General features: G+C 49.9%; 1 protein-coding gene across 2 annotated transcripts in view; it reads right to left on the bottom strand.

Moving 5' to 3' along the window:
• The window catches only part of KIAA1671 (KIAA1671 ortholog), a 254,841-nt gene extending 235,543 nt beyond the window's left edge, over positions 1-19,298 (bottom strand). The window contains exon 1 of one of the 2 annotated variants that reach the window (XM_050745892.1): positions 19,207-19,298. The gene's annotated coding sequence lies outside the window, so the exon portion shown is untranslated. The remainder of the gene's footprint in view (positions 1-19,206) is intronic. The other variant, XM_050745891.1, reaches the window with a different exon arrangement.
• Positions 19,299-23,899: the final 4,601 nt, after the last annotated feature.

Below are 23,899 nucleotides of genomic sequence, written 5' to 3'. Positions count from 1 at the left end.
CTTGAATCCGGGAGGCAGAGAATGCAGTGAGCCAAGATCCCACCACTGCACTCCAGCCTGGGCAACAAGAGTGAGACTCCATCTCAAAATAAATAAATAAATAACAGCGGCTACAGTTGATTACGATGATTGAGTGAGACAGTGCATAGCAAATGGTTAGCACTGGGTCTGGCTCAGTCTGTATGGTTTGTGTTGTTATAAATATACTAGATCAAGCTTGTCTAAACCATGGCACTCGGGCTGCAGGACGGCTTTAAATGCAGCCCAATACAAATTCATAAACTTTCTTAAAATGTTAAGAGATTTTTTCAGTTTTTTTTTTTTTTTAAGTCTATCATCAACTATTGATAGTGTTAGTGTACTTTATGTGTGGCCCAAGACAATTTTTCTTCTTCCAATGTGGCCCAGGGAAGCCAAAAGATTGGACCCCTGTACTAGATGATGATGACGATGAGGAGGAAGAGGCACCAACCGTGTGCCTGACTGTGCTAGGAGCCTTTACATGATAAAGGCACATCTACCCTATTAGGTAAGCCCTACCATTAGCCTCATTTCATAGAGGTGGAAACCAAAGATGGACCAGGTTGTACAATGTATTGATTCAAATTCACAGAGCTAGAACAGCACAGCTTCACTTCCCTACAGATGTCTCCAACCCCAAACTCCCCTCTGAAAGCCAGGCTCCATGACCTGCCCTGCCCTATGGCTCCCCCAGCCCTTTCCTCTCTGTGGCCTTCTGGGATCCTGCAGTGTCCAGGTGACATCACGGCTTTCAGGCCTTCTTGGAGGTAGCGGGCCAACCTTATCCTTCTCCCCTGGTGTCTCGAGCCTGTCCTCCAGAAGCCACTGCTGGAGTCAGCTGGGGAGGCGGAAGGGTTCTTGGTGAGCTCATTTTACAGGGGCCACCTCCCGGCCTGCTGGGACCATCCGGTGGCTTTAACTTGGACAATGCCCAGGCCTCGGCAGGGACAGGAAGCATCCCGAAGTGATAAAGATCAGGACTGGTTTGAGAGTTTGCCCAGAGTGCTTTGTGTGAGTCAAACTCCCTGGCCCAAGCCCCGTTCTGAACAGCTCCCACCTCGGGAGATAAAGAAAGCACCCCTGGGCCATGCCTGGGGGAGGGGGTCTTCTCTGAAGCCTGTTCTGTAAATCCACTAGTTATCAATTACAGCATCCATAGAAGGGGCCCCTCTCTGAAGAGTGCACAGACCTTAACTCATGTAATCCTCACAGCAATCGAGTTTTACAGAGCAGAAACCGAAGTTCATATTAGGTAGTGATCTCCCTTCTGTCACACAGCCAAGCGGTTACAGAGCCAGGGCTGGAATATAAACCACCTCAGTGTAAAGCCCACATTCTACATGTGCCCCAAGACAAAGAGCTGAAATCTCAATCAATATGTATGTATGCAGGGTGTGATGAACGCGTCTAAATCAGAGCCCAGAATATTAGCACCAGTTATCTTTAGAATGTGGGATTATGAGTTTTATCTCCTTTTTGTTTATCTGTACAGCCAGCCCTCGGTATCTGTGCGTTTCACATCCATGGATTCAACCAAGCTTGGATGAAAAATATTGTTTTTAAAAAATGGATGGCTGCGTCTGTAATGAACATGTACAGAGGTTTTTATTGTCATTATTCCATAAATAATACCGTATAATATTTCTTACATTGGATGAGGTATCATAAGTAATCTAGAGATGATTTAAAGTATTCGGGAAGATATGTGTAGGTTATATGCAAATACTACACCATTTTATAGAAAGGACTTGAGCATGCTCAGATTTGGGTATCCGAGGGAGATCTGGAACCAGTCCCCTGAGTATACCAAGGGACAACTACATTTTGAAATGTTCAACAATAAAAATGAGGCCGGGCATGGTGGCTCACACTTGTAGTGCCAGCACTTTGGGAGGCTAAGGTGGGCAGATCTCTTGAGTCCAGGAGTTCAAGACCAACCTGGGCAACAATGGGAGAGTCTGTCTCTGCAAAAAAAATTTTAAAAATTAGCCAGCATGGTGGCACACGCCTGTAGTCCCAGCTACTCGGGAGGCTGAGGTGGGAGTATCGCCTGAGTCTGGGAGGTCAAGGCTGCAGTGAGCCATGATTGCACCACTGCACTCCTGCCTGGGTGACAGGGCAAGGCCCTGTCTCAACAAAACAAAACAAAACAACACAAAGCAAAACAATAAAACAATAAAGATGTATTGCTGGATAATAAGGATAAAAAGAGCATAAAAATTATCAATTTGGAAAATAAGAAGAGAGTCATCTCATGACAATACATGCATGGTGTGGAGGGGAGGCCAAGTAAACAGACGGGTCCCCCAAATGATAAGACTATGTAATCAATAAAAGTCTGGGAATGTCTCAGTACTCCAGACAGCTCCATGCACACAGTAGGGGCTTTACTTAACATCACCACCTACCCAAATAGAATTGCATGGACACTCCATTTGTCCCAGTGTTCACCATGTGACCCTGCTAAGAGCTCCCAGCCAGGCTGAAAGACAGACATCAGCACCCCCATTCCATGGGTACGGATGCTGGGGCGGACACAGGAAACCATTCCCACGGCTGGGGAGAAAACAGAGCCAGGACATGACTGCAGGCTGCATGGCTCCGGACCCAGGCGGCATCTTCTACTATAGGCTGCAGCTGGAGTCATAGGAGAGCCACCTTCCCGGGGTGACTCGGGCCTCAAGGACAGGAACTGGATGGCACCCAGAGAGCCTCCAGGCATGCCCAACAGACTCTAACCAAAGCCAGGGGAGATGGCTCACACCTGCTCTGCTAGGTCAGCCAGCATTCTGGGCATTCCAAAAATTCCTCCATGCTTTTTGCTGCCTTCTCCGCTGCCCCGCCACCCCCTTTCCCTACCTTTTAATGAATCAAAGGAAAGGAAGCCAGAGGGGCTGTGATTAGGACATCTGCATCAAGACAGGACTTGGAAGCATTGCCACTGCCTTTCTCGAGTTAAATCTGACAGTAACCAGGCACCTCACCTCTCCAAGAAGAAGGTGGTCTGCTGGTTGCCAAAGCGTCCTGTCTCATCCAAGTCTTAAGCGTGTCAAGGAAAACGGTTTTGCTTCAAGCCTGGGGGACAGTGGGGCCGAGGCTGGGATCAGAGCCCTAGGCCTGCTGCTCTCTGCCTCCTCTTCTCTGTCCTCCTTGAGGGAGGAGGCCAGGCCCCAGGCAGCTCTGAGGCCCAAGGCCCAGCCCAGGCCTTGGTAAACAGTAGGTGCTCAACAAATAACAAAGAAGAAAATGATCAACTATCCCAAGAAAGGACACCTGGCACTAGAACTTCTGATGGGAGAAAAGGTATTGCTGATGGAGTCAGAGCTTTGCAGGAGGAAGACCTGAGTTCCAACACAGGCTCTGCCACCTCTTACCCCAAGCTTATGACACTGACGAGGCCTTTACCTCTCTGAGCCTCCATTTCCTCAACTGTAAAGGGGGCTGGTGATACCAAACTGCCTGAGTCATTCCGAGGATTTGACAAGAAGGCACCTAACATAGTATCTCCCTAACAAGGGACTTGGCACACAGTAGGCCCTGTCAGCAAATTGTGGTGTTTCTAGGTCCTGTCTTTCAAAAGTCTGGTTTTAATTCTTCCCAGAATGTATGGCAGAAATAACAGGCTCTAGAATCTACCTATCCAGTTCCTTGTCCTCCAGAGAGGGGAAGGGGTATACCCAGGAACACACAGCAGAGAAGCTGGACTAAAACTCAGGAGGCCTAACTTCAGGCCTAGAACCCATTCATTCATTCATTCATTCATTCATTTGCAACAGGCTTTTGCTCTGTCACCCAGGCTGGAGTGCAGTGACACCGTCACAGCACACTGTAGCCTCAACCTCCCTGGCTCAAGCTATCCTCATGCCTCAGCCTCCTGAGCAGTTGAGACTACAGGTGTGCACCACCACACCTGGTTAATTAATTTTTTGTAGAGACAGGGTCTCACTCTGTTGCCCAGGCTGGTCTCAAACTCCTGGGCTCAAACAATCCTCCCACCTTGGCCTCCCAAAGCACTAAGATTACAGGCATGAGCCACCATGCCCAGTCTAGGACTCATTTTAATACACTCTGTATTCTCTCTCACGGCCTAGAACCTCTTCACGTGGTAAGCACAGTCCCAGGTAGGCAGGTAAGCAATCATTCGAAAAACAAAGACAAGCGCTTTCCAGTGCTGGGGCCTAAAATGAAAGGGAAAGACAAACTTGGGCAGCTTCCCAGGCCAAAGGGCACTGGGAGTTCCCTAACCAAGTTACTCCCTAGCCCTGCCCAGGGCACTGGGCAAGGCCAAGACCCAGGCTTCAAGTCCAGACAGACCGGGCGGTGTGAGTGCACAGTGACCTCGGTGCACCCAATGCACCCGCTGGGCTCCCCTTCTGCAGGGAGGTCCTGCAGACCCAAAGTCTCCTTCCCTCGGCAGTGCTCGCTAAGCCATCAGTAAACAGGACTCCCCAGAAAAGGCTTTCCCCCCTGAGGAAGCAAAACAAAAAGAAAAGAAATATCAACACAAAGTCAGCTGGGAGCCTCAGCCCTGACCTGGTGCCTGTGAAAATACAGCTGTTTCTCCAACAGGCAGGGGTATTGCACTGGAATGAGATTCTCACGTATTCATAACAAGGCTCTAGTCCTCCCTGCCTGCCACTAGCTGGAAAGCAAGGCATTTCACCTCTTGGAGCCTCAGTTTCCTCATCTGTAAAATGGGAATAACACTACCATCTTTCTTCACAGGTTATTATGAGGACCCTATAAAATAACACACAGAGTCTATGTCAGAGCAACTGGCTTATAAGAAGCAGTGAATCAATGTTAGTTTTTACTTTTATTACTGCCATTGTTGCTACTTCTGCTACTACAACAAACAAGGAAGATTTACATTATGATTTATAAAATAATTCTTTGGGACAACTTACACACATTTTTTAAAACCTTAAGTTCATCCTTTTTTTTTTTTGAGATGGAGTTTCACTCTTGTTGCCCAAGCCGGAGAGCAACGGCATGATCTTGGCTCACTGCAACCTCCACCTCGCGGGTTCAAGCGATTCTCCTGCCTCAGTCTCCCGAGTAGCTGGGATTACAGGCACCTGCCACCATGCCCGGCTAACTTTTTGTATTTTTAGCAGAGACAGGGTTTCACCATGTTGGCCATGCTGGTCTCAAACTCCTGATCTAGTGATCTGCCTGCCTTGGCCTCCCAAAGTGCTGGGATTACAAGTGTGAGCTAATGTGCCTGGCCTAAGCTCATCTTTTTATGGGGGAGGTCTCCCTTTTTTTTTTTTTTTTTTTTGAAACGGAGTTTCACTCTCGTCACCCAGGCTGGTGTGCATTGGTGTGATCTCAGTTCACTGCAACCTCGGCCTCCCGGATTCAAGCAATTCTCCTGCTTCAACCTCCTGAGTAGCTGGTATTACAAGTGTGTGCCACCATGCCTGGCTAATTTTTGTATTTTTAGTAGATACAGGATTTCACCACATTGGCCAGGCTAGTCTCAAACTCTTGACCTTAGGTGATCTGTCTGCCTCAGCCTCCCAAAGTGCTGGGATTACAGGTGTGAGCCACTGTGCCTAGCCGAGGTCTCCCTTTTTTTTTTTAAGAGCCTACTATGTGCCAGAGACTTTATAAATGGTTGCTGTATCTAATCTTACAATGACCTCACGGAAGAAATTTTGTCATCTTCTTTCTGCAGAAGAACTGAGGCTCAAGGAGGTGAAATCACAAGTGCAAAGCCACACAGCATCAACATGTGGGAACAGGATCTAACACTAGGATTTTTCGGCACTGCCCATCCTGCTTCACCACCAGAGGGGCAACAGCAGGAGTGATTCAGAGCATGGCGGCTGGAGTCAGGCTACATGTATCCCCATTCCCCATTCCCAGTAGTATGGCCCTGGGCAAATGACTCCTTCTCCGAGCCTCAGTTTCCTCACCTGTAAAATGGAGTCACAAGAATCAAATACAACAATGTATAGGGGTAGGGCATGGTGGCTCACACCTGTAATCCCAGCACTTTGGGAGGCTGAGGTGGAAGAATCACTTGAGACTAGGAGTTCAAGACTAGCCCGGGCAACATAGCAAGATCCTGTCTCTACAAAAAAAATTTTTAATTAGTTTGACATGGTGGCACATTCCTGTGGTCCCGGCTACTCAGAAGACTGAGGAGAGAGAATCACTTGAGACTGGGAAATGGAAGCTGCAGTGAGCTGCGATAGCGCCACTGGACTCCAGCCTGGGTGACAGAATACCCTGTCTCAAGAAAAATAAATAAAAACAAGAAAAGTACATAGGAAAATGATGAGCACAGAGCCTAGGACAGAGTTATTATTCACTTGTTATTTTTGGGTTTTGTGGGTTTTTTTTTTTTTTTTTTTTTTGCTGTTTTTTGTTTTTTGTTGAGACAGAGTCTCCCTCTGTCTCCCAGGCTGGAGTGCAGTGGCACAATCTCAGCTCACTGCAATCTCTGTCTCCCAGGTTCAAGCAATTCTCCTGCTTCAGCCTCCCAAGTAGCTAGGACTATAGGCATGCACCACCATGCCTAGCTAATTTTTGTATTTTTAGTAGAGACAGAGTTTTACCATGTTGGCCAGGCTGGTCTCAAAATCCTGACCTCAAGTGATCCACCTGCCTAGGCCTCCCAAAGTGCTGGGATTACAGGTGTGAGCCATCGTGTCCAGTCCTATTTTTGTTTTACTACAGATAACATTATTATTACCAAAAGCAGGATCTGCATAAAGATGAGAGACAGCCTCAGTTATCTCCTGCAAACTTCTTTTTTCTTTTTTTTTTGAGACGGAGTCTCGCTCTGTCGCCCAGGCTGGAGAGCAGTGGCGCGATCTCGGCTCATGCAAGCTCCGCCTCCCGGGTTCACACCATTCTCCTGCCTCAGCCTCCCGAGTAGCTGGGACCACAGCGCCTGCCCGACTAATTTTTTGTATTTTTAGTAGAGACAGGGTTTCACCGTGTTGTTAGCCAGGATGGTCTCGATCTCCTGACCTCGTGATCCACCCGCCTCAGCCTCCCAAAGTGCTGGGATTACAGGCGTGAGCCACCGCGCCCGCCCTTTTTTTTTTTTTTTTTTCTTATTTTTTTATTTTTGAGATGGAGTTTCACTCCTGTTGCCCAGGCTGGAGTGCAGTGCCATGATCTCGGCTCACGGCAAGCTTCGCCTCCCAGGTTCAAGTGATTCTCCTCCTGCCTCAGCTTCCCAAGTAGCTGGGATTACAGGTGCCCGCCACCAAGCCCGGCTAATTTTTTGTATGTTTAATAGAGATCAGGTTTCGCCATGTTGGGCAGGCTGGTCTCAAACTCCTGACCTCAGGTGATCCGCCCGCCTTGGCCTCCCAATACATGATACATTTTTATGGAGTGAACAACTGAAGGAGAGGGTGAGTGGCCTGTAACCCTGCAGCTATCTCAGTGAGCCCTGCGGATACTCATAAACCTGGGCTCCCGGAAGCCTGCTGTGTGCGTCCATAGTGGCGCCATGTGAGTAGTTCTTAGATCAGAGCGCCCCGTGACTCTTCCCCGGCTGGGTCAGGGCTGCTTCAGGACTCAGGAGGGCTGCGTGGTTGGTAAAGGCACCTTGGCCATCCTCAAGGGGTGACCCATATTAGCTACAGGGGGAAACCCCACCGCCTCAGCAGCAGGGACCCAAAACGCATCCGCTTCTCATCACTCCTTTCCCCAAGGCCCTGGTGGCTCCCAGGAAGGGAGGCAACCTCTCTGGGCCTCCACAGACTAATAATAATACTAGCAATCCTAACAATACTAGCTAAGGCGCGTGTGAATTCATTCGCAGGTGCTATGTGTTAACACATTTAATGCTTGTCAACCTCATGAGGCAGGCTCTATTATTACTCCCAGCTTACAGATGAGAAAACTGAGGCCCAGAGTGATTAACTGCCTTGCATTAAGGCCACACAGCTGGTAAGTGGTGGGGCTAGAATTTGAATCCAAGCAGTCTGGCTCCAGGTTCCCTGCAATATTCCCAAGGGAATGGGTGGCAGAATTCCTCATATGCCCCTATCAGGACCCCCTCAGCTCCATGCCAATGCTCACAGCCACCATCTGGTTATTATCTACCTCATGCCAAGCATTTCACAGTCCTTATTAATGGGTACAAGCACACTGTGTCCCTTTTACAGACAGGCAAACTGAGGCTGAGGGATGCGAGGAGGCTGATCAAAGGTCACGTGGCCCATAATGGGCAGAGCTGGGATTCAAACCCAGACCTATCCCTCCCAGTCTCACCTTGGCGTCGCTGCGTTCTCTCACTCTACTGGCTACAGGTATCATGGCTCAGGGAACTGTAAGCCAGCTCCAGCACAAAAATCATCATCAAGACAATCATCCCTCATTTCCCACCTCACCTCATAAGTATAAAGCGCCTCCTTATGCAGTAATATCTCTAAGCTTCCCAGCAGCTTGCCAGAGAAGACAATATTCCCATTTTCCAGATAAGGAATCTGAGACTCAGTTGGTGAACTGCCTGTCTCTAGTTATAAACTCAAACCAGGTCTCCTTACCCAGAGCCTCTGCTCTGTGACCACTTGTCCACAAATCATGAGCCATGATTCTTACCCATGCCCTCCAGGCAGACTCTCTACTCCTGCAAGGACCGGTCCTATCCCATCAGAAACATAATTGTGGCGGGTTCTATTATTGTTCAGCAAATATTTATTCAGCCTCCATGAGAGGAGTAGACTTCAACTCATTGATGTCAGGCTTGCCATGTGACTTGCTTCAGCCTATAGCATGAGAGCAGAAGTGCAGCTTCTCAGTTCAGAACGGAGGCTTCTGTTGTCCACCACAGAAGAGCATGCCCTGGCTGGCTGCCACCCTTCAGCCTGTGAATCTGGATGAAGATTCACGAGGCAGACCTGAACCCAATCCAAAGCCTAGGGCCAGCCTTGCTGGCAAAGCCTAGGTAACGTCAGCCAAGCTACCCGCTGACTTGTGAGCATGAAACAAATGTTTGCTGTTAAAGGCCACTGTGATGTAGGAGATGTTTGTTACACAGTATGATCACAGAAAAGCCTGACTAATACAGGGACCACATATGTCCAGAAAGACTTGTGTGTACGTGGGCAAATATCTTCCAAGACACAGTCACCAGCAGTTTGTATTAAAACCCAAGGGCCGGCCGGGCGCGGTGGCTCAAGCCTGTAATCCCAGCACTTTGGGAGGCCGAGACGGGCGGATCACGAGGTCAGGAGATCGAGACCATCCTGGCTAACACGGTGAAACCCCGTCTCTACTAAAAATACAAAAAAACTAGCCGGGCGAGGTGGGCGGGCGCCTGTAGTCCCAGCTACTCGGGAGGCTGAGGCAGGAGAATGGCATAAACCTGGGAGACAGAGCTTGCAGTGAGCTGAGATCCGGCCACTGTACTCCAGCCTGGGTGACAGAGAGAGACTCCGTCTCAAAAAAAAAAAAAAAAAAAAAAAACACCCAAGGGCCAGGCTGGGTGTGTTGGCTCCCAGGTGGGAGTATTGCTTGAGGAGTTTGAAACCAGCCTGAGTAACATGGCAAAATCTCATCCCTACAAAAATACAAAAAATTAGCCAGGCATGGTGGTGCATGCCTGTAATCCCAGCTACTTGGCAGGCTGAGGTGGGAGGACCACCTGAGCCCAGGAGGTTGAGGCTGCCGTGAACTGAGATCGCACCACTGCATTCCAGCCTGGATGAAAGAGCAAGACCCTGTCTCAAAACAAAAACAACAACAAAAAGAATCCCAAGGGCCACAAAATATTGTGTCACTTATAGGAACTCTCACCTTCCCTCAGGCCAGAGGCCGTGTCCTATGGCCACAGACAAGAGAGAGCCAAACACTGTTCCTTCTCTCTGAAATATGCAAAGAGGCTGTCTCTCGCACAGCTGTGGTAAGAGTGTGAAACATACAGCCACTCTGCTGGGAAAATGGGCAGGTCAGGTCAATGTTCTAAACACCCTTCATCCCCAAAATTTCACATCCTGGAATCTGTCCTCCAGCCTATCGCAACAAGTATGCAAAGACATGTCAACAGGGATGTTTACTGCGGCACTGTGTCATAACAAAAAAAAAAAAAAAAAAAGAAGAAGAACCTGAAAAACAACTCAATGTCCATCAAGAGGGGATCGGTTAAATAAGTTCATAGCACCTTCATGCACTGGAAATTATTCAGCTTTTTGTACTTTTTTTTTTTTTTTTTTTTGAGACGGAGTCTTGCCCTGTCACCCTGGCTGGAGTACAGTCGTGCCATCTCAGCTCACTGCAACATCTGCCTCCCAGGTTCAAGCAATTCTGCTGCCTCACGCCTCCCGAGTAGCTGGGATTAGAGGTGCGTGCAACCATGCCCAGCTAATTTTTGTATTTTTAGTAGAGATGGGGTTTCACCAAGTTGACCAGGCTGGTCTTAAACCCCTGACCTCAAGTGATCCACCCGGCCTCCCAAAGTGCTGGGATTACAGGCATGAGCCACCACAGCTGGCCTTATTCAGCTTTTAAAAAGAACGAGGTAAATCAACACATTCTGAAATGGGAAAGTACCCAAATATATTTTTAATTCACGTGTGAAATTATTTGTTTTATTTTATTTATTTATATATATTTTTTTGAGACAGAGTCTCACTCTGTCGCCAGGCTGGAATGCAGTGGTGTGATCTTGGCTCACTGCAACCTCCGCCTCCCGGGTTCAAGTGATCCTCCTGCCTCAGCCCCCCAAGTAGCTGGGACTACATGGCGCGCACCACCACATCCAGCTAATTTTTGTATTTTTAGTAGAGACGGGGTTTCATCATGTTGGGCAGGATGGTCTCAATCTCTTGACCTTGTGATCTGCCCATCTTGGCCTCCCAAAGTGCTGGGATTACAGGTGTGAGCAACCGCACCCTGCCTCTTTATTTTATTATTGTTACTGTTGTTGCTGTTGTTGTTCAAATAATATGTTTACATATATGGATTCATTGGTTTACTCCAAGGCTACGTCCTGAGCACCAACTCTGTGTCTGGCAGTACCAGTTAGGAACAATACAGACAGCAATGAAGGTTAAGTAGGGTTTCTGCCTTCTAGGAGCTGAGAGTAGAGGGGAAAGTCATTAATAACACTAACTCCACAATGACCACTACTAGTAATAATGAGGATAATCATAACAGCATCTACACATATTGAGCACATACCATCTGCCTCCCCACTTACTGACGAGAAAATGGGCTCAGAGAAGTTAAGTCACCTGCCCAAGGTCACACAGCCAGTAAGTGGCAGAGCTAGGATTCAACTCCTTCCATCTGGCTCCAAAGTGGATGTAAAGATAACTTTGATCATTTGCACAGTGTGATAGGAGTGTGGAAGGAAGTAAACAGAGCATGTGTGTGTGCAAAGTTTCTAGATTGTCAGGAGAAGCTGCTGGCTCTCTCAGAAGTAGGATTGGGAGTCTGGCATAGGAGACTCACTTTTTACTTTCTAGAATATTATTTTGCCATTTGGAAGTGTTTGGTGTATTATACATTATTTTCATAATACAAAATAATTTTGATGTGTTTATCATTTCTGACTCAGTGATGTAAACATCCAAAGATCATGCTTTGGAAATGTATTTCATATTCTTTTTTTTATTTTGAGACAGGGTCGCACTCTGTCACCGGGACTGTAGTGCAGTGGCGCAATCTCGGCTCACTGCAACCTCCCCCTCCCAGGTTCAAGCGATTCTCCTGCCCCAGCCCCCTGAGTAGCTGGGATTACGGACACCCACCACCACGCCCAGCTAATTTTTGTATTTTTAGTAGAGATGGGGTTTCACCATGTTGGTCAGGCTGGTTCCGAACTCCTGACCTCAAATGATCCACCTGCCTCGGGGCCCCATAGTGCTGGGATTACAGGCGTGAGCCACCGTGCCCGGCTGTATTTCATATTCTTAATGGAGACAAGGCTATAGAACATTTCAAAGGTCACTTAACTGAGCAATTAACAAATGTAGCTGTGATAGCTTCTGCTCAGAAGTCAAGTCCATAATTATTTGCTTATTTGTCTCATCTTGCCTTGCCCCCTTCCTTCTTCTCGTACAGTTGACCAGAGGATTCCTAAGGGCAGGTGATCTTTTGAATTTTTCACAAGTAGAGTGCCTTGCCCACATAAGACGGTCATTAAATATTCATTGCATTGAAGGAAAAAAAATGTGTGTGTGTGTGTGTGTGTGTGTGTGTGTGTGTGTGTGTGTGTGTGTGTATGCCTCGATTGTTTGTTAGCTTCCTTTTATTTTTACTTTTTGAGACACAGTCTCACTCTGTTGCCCAGGCTGGAGAGCAGTGTCACGATCTAGCTCACTGCAACCTCCGCCTCCCAGGTTCAAGCGATTCTCATGCCTCAGCCTCCCAAATAGCTGGGATTACAGGCACCCGCCATTACGCCTGGCTGATTTTTATTTCTTTTATTTTTTTATTTTATTTTTCCAGTAGAGATGGGGTTTCACCATGTTGGCCATGCTGGTCTCAAACTCCTGACCTCAAGTGATCCTCCCACCTCAGCCTCCCAAAGTGCTGAGATTACAGGTGTGAGTCACTGCGCTTGACCAGTTTCCTTTTATTTTTAATTTCTATTTTTAAAATTTTTATATATTTATGTATTTATTTATTTGAGACAAGATCTCACTCTGTCTCAGGCTAAAGTGCAGTGGCGCAATCAAAGCTCACTGCAGCATCGAACTCCCGAGCTCAAGCAATCCTCCTGTCTCAGCCTCTGAATTAGCTGGGACCACAGCCTGACACACTGACAGGCTAATTTGTTTTTCTTTTTTTTTTTTTTTTTTTTGAGACGGAGTCTCGCTCTGTAGCCCAGGCTGGAGTGCAGTGGCGCAATCTCGGCTCACTGCAAGCTCCGCCTCCCGGGTTCACACCATTCTCCTGCCTCAGCCTCCCAAGTAGCTGGAACTACAGGCGCCCGCCACTGCGCCTGGCTAATTTTTTTTTTTTTTTTGTATTTTTAGTAGAGACGGGGTTTCACCGTGGTCTCGATCTCCTGACTTCGTGATCCACCCACCTAGGCCTCCCAAGGTTGTTTTTTTTTTTTTTTTTTTGAGACGAAGTTTTGTTCTGTCGCCCAGGCTGGAGTGCAGTGGCACAATCTTGGCTCACTGCAACCTCTGCCTCCCAGGTTCAAGCGATTTTGCTGCCTCAGCCTCCCAAGTGCTGGGACTACAGGCGTGTGCTACTATACCTGGCCTTTTTTTTTTTTTTTTTTTGTATTTTTAGTAGAGACAGGGTTTTTCCATGTTGATCAGGCTAGTCTCGAACTCCTGACCTCAGGTGGTTCGCCTGCCTCTGCCTCCCAAAGTGCTGGGATCACAGGCATGAGCCACTGCGCCTGACCGCCAGGCTAATTTTTAAAGTTTGTTTTTTTTGTTTTTTGAGACAGCGTCTTTCTGTGTCACCCAGGCTGGATTGCAATGGCATGATCTCAGGTCACCACAACCTCCAACTCCCAGGTTCAAGCGATTCTCCTGCCTCAGGCTTCCGAGTAGCTGGGATTACAGGCGCCTGCCACCACGCCTGGCTGATTTTTGTATTTTTAGTAAAGAGGGGGGTTTCACCATGTTGGCCAGGCTGGTCTCGAACTCCTGACCTCAGGTGATCTGCCCACCTCGGCCTCCCAAAGTGCTGAGATTACAGGCGTAAGCCACCGCACCTGGCCTTAAATTGTTTTTTCAGAGACAGAGTCTCGCTATGTTGCCCAGGCTGGTCTCAAACTCCTGGGCTCAAGCAATCTTCCCATCTCTGCCTCTCAAAGCGCTGGGCTTACAGACGGGAGCCACTGCACTTGGCCTTAGCTTCTTTTTAAATGGCAGCAGTTTGAGTAGTGAGAATAGGCAGAAGCACCCCTTCTTGTGTCGGGAGCCACGGAAGCGGGAAGGGCATGGCTTTGACGCAGACAGCTTTGGGTTCAAATCCCAGCTCTTCCACTTTCCAGCTGCGTGACCTCGCAGCAAATCAATAACCTCTTGAAGCCTCAGTTTCATGAACTGCAAAGTCGAGGGTCTCGAAAACAAGCACCACCTGGGTTTGTTGTAAAACATATATTTAAAAAAAAAAAAAAAAAGAAGCCGGGTGCCTATAATCCCAGCACTTTGGGAGGCCGAGTCGGGTGGATCACATTAGGTCGGGAGTTCGAGACCAGCCTGACCAACATGGAGAAACCCCATCTCTACTAAAAATAACAAAATTAGCCGGGCGTGGTGGCACATGCCTGTAATCCCAGCTACTTGGGAGGCTGAGACAGGAGAATCACTTGAACCCAGGAGGCAGACGCTGCAGTGAGCCGAGATCGTGCCATTGCACTTCAGCCTGGGCAGTAAGAGCAAAACTCCGTCTCAAAAAAAAAAAAAAAAAAAAAAAAAGGAACAAAAGAGCTTAGCCCAGATTCTGCTTAACAGCGCTGCTCTGATGCACTATGTGCTTTACCTGCATTCTCCCCAGTCCTCCCATTTTACAGAGGAAGAAACTGAGGTCCCAGGGGGACATGGCTTGTGTAGGTTCACACTACTATAATCTGGACAGGTGAGTGGAAGAAGGAGTGTGAACTCCTGGACAGGGATGCTGCTGCCCTCCTCTCTGCCCCAAACCTGCCAAAGCCTTCAGGTTTAGAAATTCAGGGAGTGTCTGGGGTAAAAAAGGAATTTTTGCTGCCTATGGTCTGACTTTTATTCATTCAGCACACCCTGAATTCTAGGTATATCAATTAGCTTGCAGTTCTCCAGGCGATCTATGCCTTTGCCAGTGCTGTTGCTTCTGCCTGGAATGTCCCCAGCCCTCCCTCCTACTCATCCTTTAAGACTCAAGTGTCACCTGTGGGTCACTCCCTCTCTCCCCCCAACACACACATGCACACACCAGGTTGAGCAAAGCACCACACACCTGGAACTTATCCTGGTGACAGGCTATAGTGATAATAATCACACCACCCCTTACAGAGCATAGATACCAGGCGTAGCCCTGTCCATGCACTGCTTCGTCAAACTCACGTAACAGCCCTTTGAGAATGGGAGTATCCTTATCATGAGCCCTTTTTACAGATAGGGAAGTCGAGTCTCAAAACCACAACCATGCCCAAGGCCATGGCCAGGAGAGAGCAGGGCCAGGGTTTGCCTGGAGTATCTCTGGATGACTCACTCCCTCCCTTCTTTTTTTATTTTTATTTTTATTTATTTATTTATTTATTTTGAGATGGAGTCTCGCTCTGTTGCCCAGGCTAGAGTGCAGTGGCGCGATCTTGGCTTACTGCAAGCTCCGCCTCCCGGGTTCACGCCATTCTCCTGCCTCAGCCTCCCAAATAGCTGGGACTACAGGCGCCCAACACCACACCCGGCTAATTTTTTGTTTTCATATTTTTAGTAGAGACAGGGTTTCACCTTGTTAGCCAGGATGGTCTCTATTTCTTGATCTTGTGATCTGCCCGCCTCAGCCTCCCAAAGTGCTGGAATTACAGGCATGAGCTACTGCGCCCGGCCAGCTGGCTCCCTCCCTTCCATCCCTGCCTCCTCCTGGAAGGCTCCTTCGATTTACCCCTTCTACATCCAACTCAAACCCACCTTCCTCTGTTGCTTCCCTATTGCTTAACCTGAACCCAAACATCCACTAGTTGCAAGTTGGAAGTGAGTTCAAATTCCTGCTTTGCCACTGCTGCCTGGCAAAGACCTCACTATGCCACAGAGGCCAGGATCAGTGAAATGGGAATAATATGCCCCACGTCTCCCCACAGGAAGTCCTTGAGGACTGGCATGGTTTATGGCTCCCCCTGAACAGGCAGACAGAGGGTGCTAAAGAAGGTTTGCTAAACTGAATTCAGTACTGACACCACCTCCTCTGAGGGGTTTCCTTCCCCCAGGTAGATTGTTACACCCACCTTGAGGAAGGGATCTTCAAAGTGAGTGGCTCTCTAAATGTAACACTGATCAATGTCAAAGTTGTCAGTGAGCACCCTTCCACACCATTGGTCTTTACGTCCAGTCCACCATAGTCTCTCGCCTGGATTTTTTTTGTTTTTGTTTTTGTTTTTGAGATGGAGTTTCGCTCTTGTGGCCCAGGCTGGAGTGCAGTGGCGCGATCTCGGCTCACTGCAAGCTCCGCCTCCCGGGTTCACACCATTCTCCTGCCTCAGCCTCCCGAGTAGCTGGAACTACAGGCGCCCGCCACCATGCCTGGCTAATTTTTTGTTTCTGTCTTTTTAGTGGAGATGGGGTTTCACTGTGTTAGCCAGGATGGTCTTGATCTTCTGACCTCGTGATCTGCCCGCCTTGGCCTCCCAAAGTGTTGGGATTACAGGCGTGAGCCACCGCGCCTGGCCTCTCATCTGGATTTGTTTTGCAGCCTGCTTACTGGCCCCCAGCCTCCTGGCATGACCCTCCGATCATCCAGCCTCCCCACACCAGCCAGGGCAAGCTTCCCAAAACACACATCTGACCCTGCCTCTCGCCTGCAGAGACCCTTTCACTGTGATCCACAGCACCCCACGCCCCAGGAATAAAGTCCAAACCACTAAGCATGGCTGGCCTGGCCCCAGTCAACACCCTAGGCACTCCCCTACCTCCAGGCTTCTGCACAAGCTGTTCCACTTCTGCAGTCCATAACACCAACCTCTTCCCACTGGCTGTAGAGAAAACTAAACTCTCTGACTCCCATCCCTCCTCACAGCCAAAGGCATCAGCCCCTCCTCCTATGATCATGGTTCTCCCCTTCCAGACAAGTGCCTATGTTCACAAAGACTTTCAGGGCATAAAATATCCCCTTAAGGATGTGGCTGCTAGCCTCATCTTTGATACAGTGTCTTGAAAGATTTGTTGAAGGAACAAATGATAAATAAATGAATGAATGCACATATAAAATATCCCTGTGAGGCCGGGCACGGTGGCTCACGCCTGTAATCCCAGCACTTTGGGAGGCCGAGGCGGGAGGATCACCTGAGGTCAGGAGTTTGAGACCAGCCTGGCCAACATGGTGAAACCCTGTCTCTACTAAAAATACAAAAATTAGCCAGGCAAAATGGCAGGCCTCTGTAATCCCAGCTGCTCCAGAGGCTGAGGCAGGAGAATAGCTTGAACCCAGGAGGCGGAGGTTGCAGTGAGCCGAGATAACGCCATTGCACTCTAGCCTGGGCTACAGAGCGAGACTCCATCTCAAAAAACAAAAGAAAACAAAACAAACAAACAAACAAAAAACAGCCCGCAGGACCTCCATGGGGGCAGGGGCAGCTTCCAGCCTCTGAACCTAGGGTGAGAACTGTATCCCCAACATCCAGAATCAGTACTAGACTGCAGGGCAAGCTGACTGCTCCATAGCTGGAAAATAAGAGGACAGATCCTGAGTTGCCCTAGGCCACACCATTTCTACAGTGCTCCTGACATAGGTGCTCAGTACATGCTGGTTGATGGAGCCAGCCAGTTCATATGCCCAGCTGAAATATATCCCCAGACACTGCATTGAAACTCTGCACTTCTCTTGGTTAATTGCACCCTTGACAAGCATGCAAATCCTTTAAAAGGATCCCCCTGCCAGAACCACCAAGATCTGGGCTTGTGTCTGTACAAATTCCTCAGGAACTGTCCCTGGCTGCAACAGGAAGGAAGGAGGCGCCAGAGTCTGGGGGTACACACGCATGTTTGTCCAGAAACCTTGATGGATTAGCAGAGGGAAAGCCAGGCCAAGGGAGAAGCCTTGTCCAAATGTCCTGGTTACTCATTAGCCAAACCTCAGAACTTCTCTCTGCAAGGGGGGATCAGAGGGGCAATTAACCCATTTGGAAGAAAGGTTAAGCTAAATAGCTCTCTAATCCTGCAGTTTCAAAGACAGCAAGTAGGGTTTCTGGAATCTTTAGATACTGTAAGGCAAGCACAGGGGATGGGGCATGGGAAAGGAGAGGCCATAGACTGAGGGAGGCACTGATACTTATAGAGCCCCTACCTGTTTCATACCCTTCATTCCGATCCATCCTGCCAGTCTCCTAGAAGAGGGAGGATGCAGACCCTCCTAGGCCAAGCTCATTTTGCCCAGAAGGTCCCTATCTGGACTCAGATAAGTGTTCTGCCCAAGGTCACAAAGAAGGTGCAAAGAAAGTGTTTTTCTTTGTGCAACAGGTAGAGTCTTTTCCCTTCCAAAAAATAATGGCTGCTCCTGGCTACAGAAAGTTCAGTGCCGGCGGGCAGGAAGCCCTGGCCACCTAGGCATCGCGCGGCGGAGGTCACACGCCTGCTTCGGGACTGGACGAAGAGCAGGGTTTTAAGGCGCGGCGCCCCCACTCCCAGGCAACTGTGTGCCAGGAGGGCGTGAAAAGGTCTGGCTCTGGTGGGGGTCAACGAGCCGCTTCCCATCCCGGGAGCCCCACCCGTGAGACCGGGTGGGCCGCGCCGCCATCGGGGCGGGGATCACGCGGGCCTGCCTGGGAACAGGGGGACTGAGGCTTAATCTCATCAGGGCGCCTCCGCCCTGGAAAGACGAGCGGAGCGGGGCGCAGGCCAGGCCGGGAGGACGCGTCCAGAGCCTCCGCGTCCGAGGGGCCCCGCGCGCTGCCCTTCTCACGCCCCCCGAACCACCCCGCCGTCCTCCGGGCTCCCCTCGACCCAGACTCCATCTCGCTCGCCGCCCTAGCTTCCCACTGTCCACCTCCGGGGCCTCCAACCCGCACAGATGTCCAGACCCTAACAGCTTCAGGCTGAGTAACCCAGATCTCCAGCGATCCCTCAGCTCCCGGCCACCGGATCTCTCTGAATCCATTCGCAAGGCTCAGGCTAGCGTGGGAGGAGATTGATCCTCTCGCTCCCAGTTCTGAATCACCCTCTGCCGTCACCCCTGACTGGGGATCCAGTGGGACCCCAGGCCTCCAGCGCCCGATCCCCTGCAGGGATCGACTCCCAAGTCGCCAACCGGGTGGCACGTGATCCATTGGCTGCCCTATGCGGGATCTTCCCGCGGGATCCACTCGCAAGTCTCGGGAGACGGATTCCCCGGCTCCCAAACCGGTATCCTCCCTCCCCGCAGACCCGGAGTCTGGGGAAATCCTCCCGGTCCCCGCCTCTTCCCCAGCCAACTTTGCCAACTTTTCTCCCGGGGCCTCGGCCGGGCAGAAACTTGGCGGCCCTCGCCCGCCGCCGTCACCCCCAGCTACCTCGCCGGCCGGGGACAGGAGGTGACCAGCCGGCCCCCATTCCCCACAGCCGCTGCGCAACCTACCGTGGAGCCACCGCCAGCCCGCGCCGCGCCGCCACCTGCCCGCAGCCCGCGGCACCTGCCCGCTGAGCCCGCAGCCCCGCGCAGCCTAGCCTGCTGGGGGCGGGGCCTCGGGTGGGGACGCGCCCCCGTCACCATGGGAACTGCGGCCGGCCGCGCCTGCGCGGAGGGGAACAGAGCCTGCAGGACCCGAGGCGGCAGTGGCGCCTGGGCCTGGGACCTCTCCGGCGGGTCAGAGGTCACGACTCGCTTGGACACTCCTGCCGGAAGCGCTCCCGCCCCTCGAGGCCCGACCCGGCTCTGTCCAACTGGGAACTTTGCTCCCGGTCCCCTCCCGCGTCCCCTGGATGTTCCCCAGTCACCAGCCAGGATTCCCCGCCACCGGCACCGACCCGCTGCCCAGCCGGCGACCCCGAAAGCCTAATGCAACCCAGAAATTAAGGAGGTGCTCCATAAATGTGGGCCCATTGACTTGCCTGGGCTGCTGGTGCCGGCCCGGGGGCGGGCAAGGTCTGTGCGCGGTGCTGGCGCCTCCTCGCGCCAAGCAAGGGGACTGCACCCGAGAGTTCCCTGGGGCGCCTACTGTGTGCGAATCCTCCTGCCATTGTGTTGTGGATTTGGGTTGTGGGGTAATGGGTATAGGAACTTGTGACAAGTTGAGAGAATCGTAGGAAGTCGCCTCTGAAAGAAAATACCTGTTCTGTTATCCTTTACTCATTTCATTCAGCAGATCTTTATTAAGCACCTATTGTATACCGGGTCCTGGAGACCCAGTGGTGGGCAGCTGGCAAAATCCAGGCTGTTGTGCAGCTTACAGATATTGAAACAAATAATTTCGCGAGTATATCGAATTGACTCTGTGACATGTGCTCCTATGGGAAATGTACAGAGCATAAATAACTGGAGGACCTAAAATCAATGTGCCTTTATTATAAACAAGATAGACCTCAATAAAGCTGAAAAAGAAAAGGATATCACAGGCTGTGCGCGGTGGCTTGTAATCCCAGCATTTTGGGAGACCGAGGCGGGTGGATCACCTGAGGTCATGAGTTTGAGACCAGCATGGCCAAAATTATGAAACCCCATCACTACTAAAAATTACAAAAATTAGCTGGGCGTGGTGGCGGATGCCTGTGATCCCAGCTACTCGGGAGGCTGAGGCAGGAGAATGGCTTGAACCCGGGACGTGGAGATTGCAGTGAGCCAAGATCGCACCACTGCACTCCAGCCTGGGCGACAGAGCAAGACTCCGTCTCAAAAAAAAAGAAAAAGAAAGAAAGAAAAAGAGAAAAGAAAAGGACATCACGTTGTGTGGCTTCAGGAGGATTGGTGGGGAGACTTCTTGCCTCATTTTGCTTTTAAGTTGTTGGGTGTGTGTAAGAAACAAGGGCAGCTCCTGTTCCACACCATTTGCACCACAAGCCTTTTGAAGGTCTGATCATCACCCTCAGACCCAGACAGGGTAAACCCTGTTTACCAAACAGCAGCCTGAGAACCCCCAACGGACTTGTGTACAGTGCTGGAACCCAGGAATTGGGGGGCAGAGGTCCCATGAGGTCTCATGTCTCAGGACATTCTCCTTATCATCTGTGTATCTTGAGTACAGTCATCAAAAGGATCAAACCCAGTCGCTTTTACAGACGACTACCACTTCCAGAGAGAAGTCTGTGAGTAGGAGACCAGGAACGGCTGGATTGAAACTTAAAATCCTTCAAAATCCACCTAAGTCAGGCTTTTACATGACGTGTATGTTACACCAGCAAAGGCAAATCATTGTTGATTGTCTGCTCTTCTCTCTAGACCTCCTGGGGGAAGGGACTTCTCTCTCTCTTTCACCTCCGATTCCCAGTGCCTAGAACAGGGCTTGGCACACAGCAGGTGCTCAAAGAATATATGCTAAGTGCATGAATGACCAAGAGCTAATGACATGCATCTGCTGCCCCTCCTCCCTAACCTTATGGGAACTTCCTGTCTCTCCTGGGCAAATCTCCATGAACCAGAATGTGTAGGCTGGGGGTTCTGTTTAACGGAATGTTCCATGTTTCTCAGCTCCCCAGCCAATGCAGGCTTCCACCTTGGCATCTCCTCTCCATTCCAGAACATAAGGATGGGAGGGGACAAGACAGTCATCCTCCTCCCACGCCCCATGGAGACTCAAACCCAGACATGTCCCCAGCCCTGACCATCAACCCTACTCTCCGCCTCAAGAGATGCCCAGCCCAGGCCGGGTGTCAGCTCTTCCATCCCTGTCAAGCTTTAAGGGGATTCCAGAAGTGCTGAACTACAACTCCCAGAGTCCTCCTGAACCTGGACCCAGAAGGGGCAGGACTTCCTGGTTCAGCCCCCGCCTTAGCTGGTTCCCCCTGCATTCCTGTGTCTTCCCGCCTAGGTAAGAGATGCCAGCTCGCACATACCCAGAGGTGGACCTGACCAAAGAGGTGTCAGGTTGTACACTGTTTCCAGAGGCAACACCCCTCCCTCCTCCCACGTCACCACTCCCAGCCCTGGCTTTTCTTTTTCTAAGAATAGAGCACAGTGCTTCCCAGGGATTTTCCCAGAACCCTTTCTTTGCATTCTTCTGTCCCCTCCTCCAGGAAGTCTGTCCTGATTAGCCTCTGTCAGCTCTGCCAGCAGAACTTGCTGCAACGGTGGAGATGGTCTATATCTGCACTGTCCAACATTAGCCACAGATAACTACTGAGTACTTAAAATGAGGTCAGGGAGACTGAGGAACTAAGTCTTACATTTTATTTAATTTTAATTAGTATAAATTTTAAAATCTACATGTGGCCCTGGCTACCATATTGAACAGTATAGCTCTACACACCACACACTCCTTGCAAAGACCATGTTCATGCATTTTCGTTGGTGCATATTTATCCATTTTGTTTTTCCTCAAATTTATCTGCATCTTCAGTGTGAGAGCCAATATGTTCTTTGAAATGTTTTCCCTCAACACTAGTCCTATGCCCATGCCATTACCCCCACCAGGAAGTCTTTGCCTTCTGCCTCCCCATCATCTGGCTAACAATGTCCCTCAGATCTTAGCTTCTACATCGGTTCCTCCAAAAAGCCATCCCTAACCACCAAAACTGATTAGATGTTGCAGAATCTGGGGCTGGTGCCCTCACCCATTAAAGTTCTGATCACACTGTCGTATCATTGCCCAATTACTTTTCACTCACTTTCTAGGCTGTGAGGTCCTTGTGGGAAGAGACTAGCGTAGTACCTGAAACAGAGCTGACACCCAATAAATATTCATGAAGTTCAACGTTGCATAAATGTTTTCACATGCTGGAATCCAGCGTTTGGTTCATGGTGATGATACTAATGAAGGTTATCATTTTTTCAGCCAAATATTTTGCCTGTGCTATCTCATTAAACTCCACAACAACCTATAAGATATGCTCTATTATTATTATTATTATTACTTAATTTTTTTCAAGACAGAGTCCCGCTCTGTCGTCCAGGCTGGAGTGCAGTAGCACAATCTTGGCTCACTACACAGCCTCGCCCTCCTGGGCTCAAGCCATACCCCTGCCTCAGGCTCCCGAGCAGCTGGGACTACAGGTGTGCACTATCATGCTTGGCTAATTTTTGTATTTTTATAGAGATGGGATTTTGCCGTGTTGCCCAGGCTGGTTTTGAACTCCTGGTTCAAGCTATTCACCCGCCTCAATCCCCCAAAGTGCTGGGGTTACAAGTATGAGCCACTGTGCCCTGCTGAGATACTCTATTATTATCTACCTTTTACAGATGAAGGATCTGAAGCTCAGAGGTTAAGTAAGTTGCCCAAGTTCACACAGCTAGTATTTCAGCCTGGCTCCCTGGAAAACAGAGCCCAAGGCAAATTTTATGCACTAATGCTTTATTAGGGATAAAATCCAACTCAGTAAGGGTGAAGGGAAAGGGATTTCAAGGCAGGGGAGGAGGGAGAGCAAATGTAAGACATGCCTTACTAGGCTGGCTACAGAAGCCGCATGAAACAGACCATGGAAGGGATGAAGGAAGGGCAAAGACTTTGTTGGCCGGCACCTCCCGTCCCCTGTCCATGATTAGTCACCATTGGGCCCAATTGTGTTATCTGTGCCTGCAGACAGCCCCAAGGGAAGCTAATTCCATACACAGGGCTTCACCTGAGCCTAGAAGAGGGTCCAGGGCTCCCTCCCTTAAAGCGGGTCAGGTCTACTTGAATGAGAACGGGAGATGCCGGCCTAGGTGGCCCAGTAGCTGCAGCAACTGACCCAAGCCACCTGCAGGCGGAAGTGAGAGGAGGCTTGATCTTGTCCAGAGCTGCTGGCTGGCCGGGAAGGACACAGCTGAGCACACCTGAGAAGGTGCATCAGTCAAGCCTGATACAGCAAGTAAACATCAGAACTGAAATCCAAATCCAGTTTAGGCTAACTCCAGTGCCCTTCAAAACCTATCGATTGAAAGGGGAAAAATGAATACATGAATACTTGAATGAGTGACTGGGGGAAAAACGCTGGCAACCACCACTCCAGACGCCCTCGTTTTACAGGTAGAGAAACTGAGGCCAAGGAGGCAGAGATGACCCAACACAGGTCACACTGACTGAGGTGGCAGAGCTGGGATTTGAGTAAAGCCTGAGCCACAGGCTTCACTGAGATTTTCTGCCTCTAACTGGCTGGGAATCTCCTGCTTCCGACAGTACCAACTGCCATGTGCTCATTTG

The sequence above is a fragment of the Macaca thibetana genome, chromosome 10 (genome assembly GCF_024542745.1).
Source record: "Macaca thibetana thibetana isolate TM-01 chromosome 10, ASM2454274v1, whole genome shotgun sequence".
NCBI lineage: Eukaryota > Metazoa > Chordata > Mammalia > Primates > Cercopithecidae > Macaca > Macaca thibetana.
The sequence above is the reverse complement of the archived record's forward strand: the minus strand, read 5'-3'. Positions and strand labels throughout refer to the sequence as shown.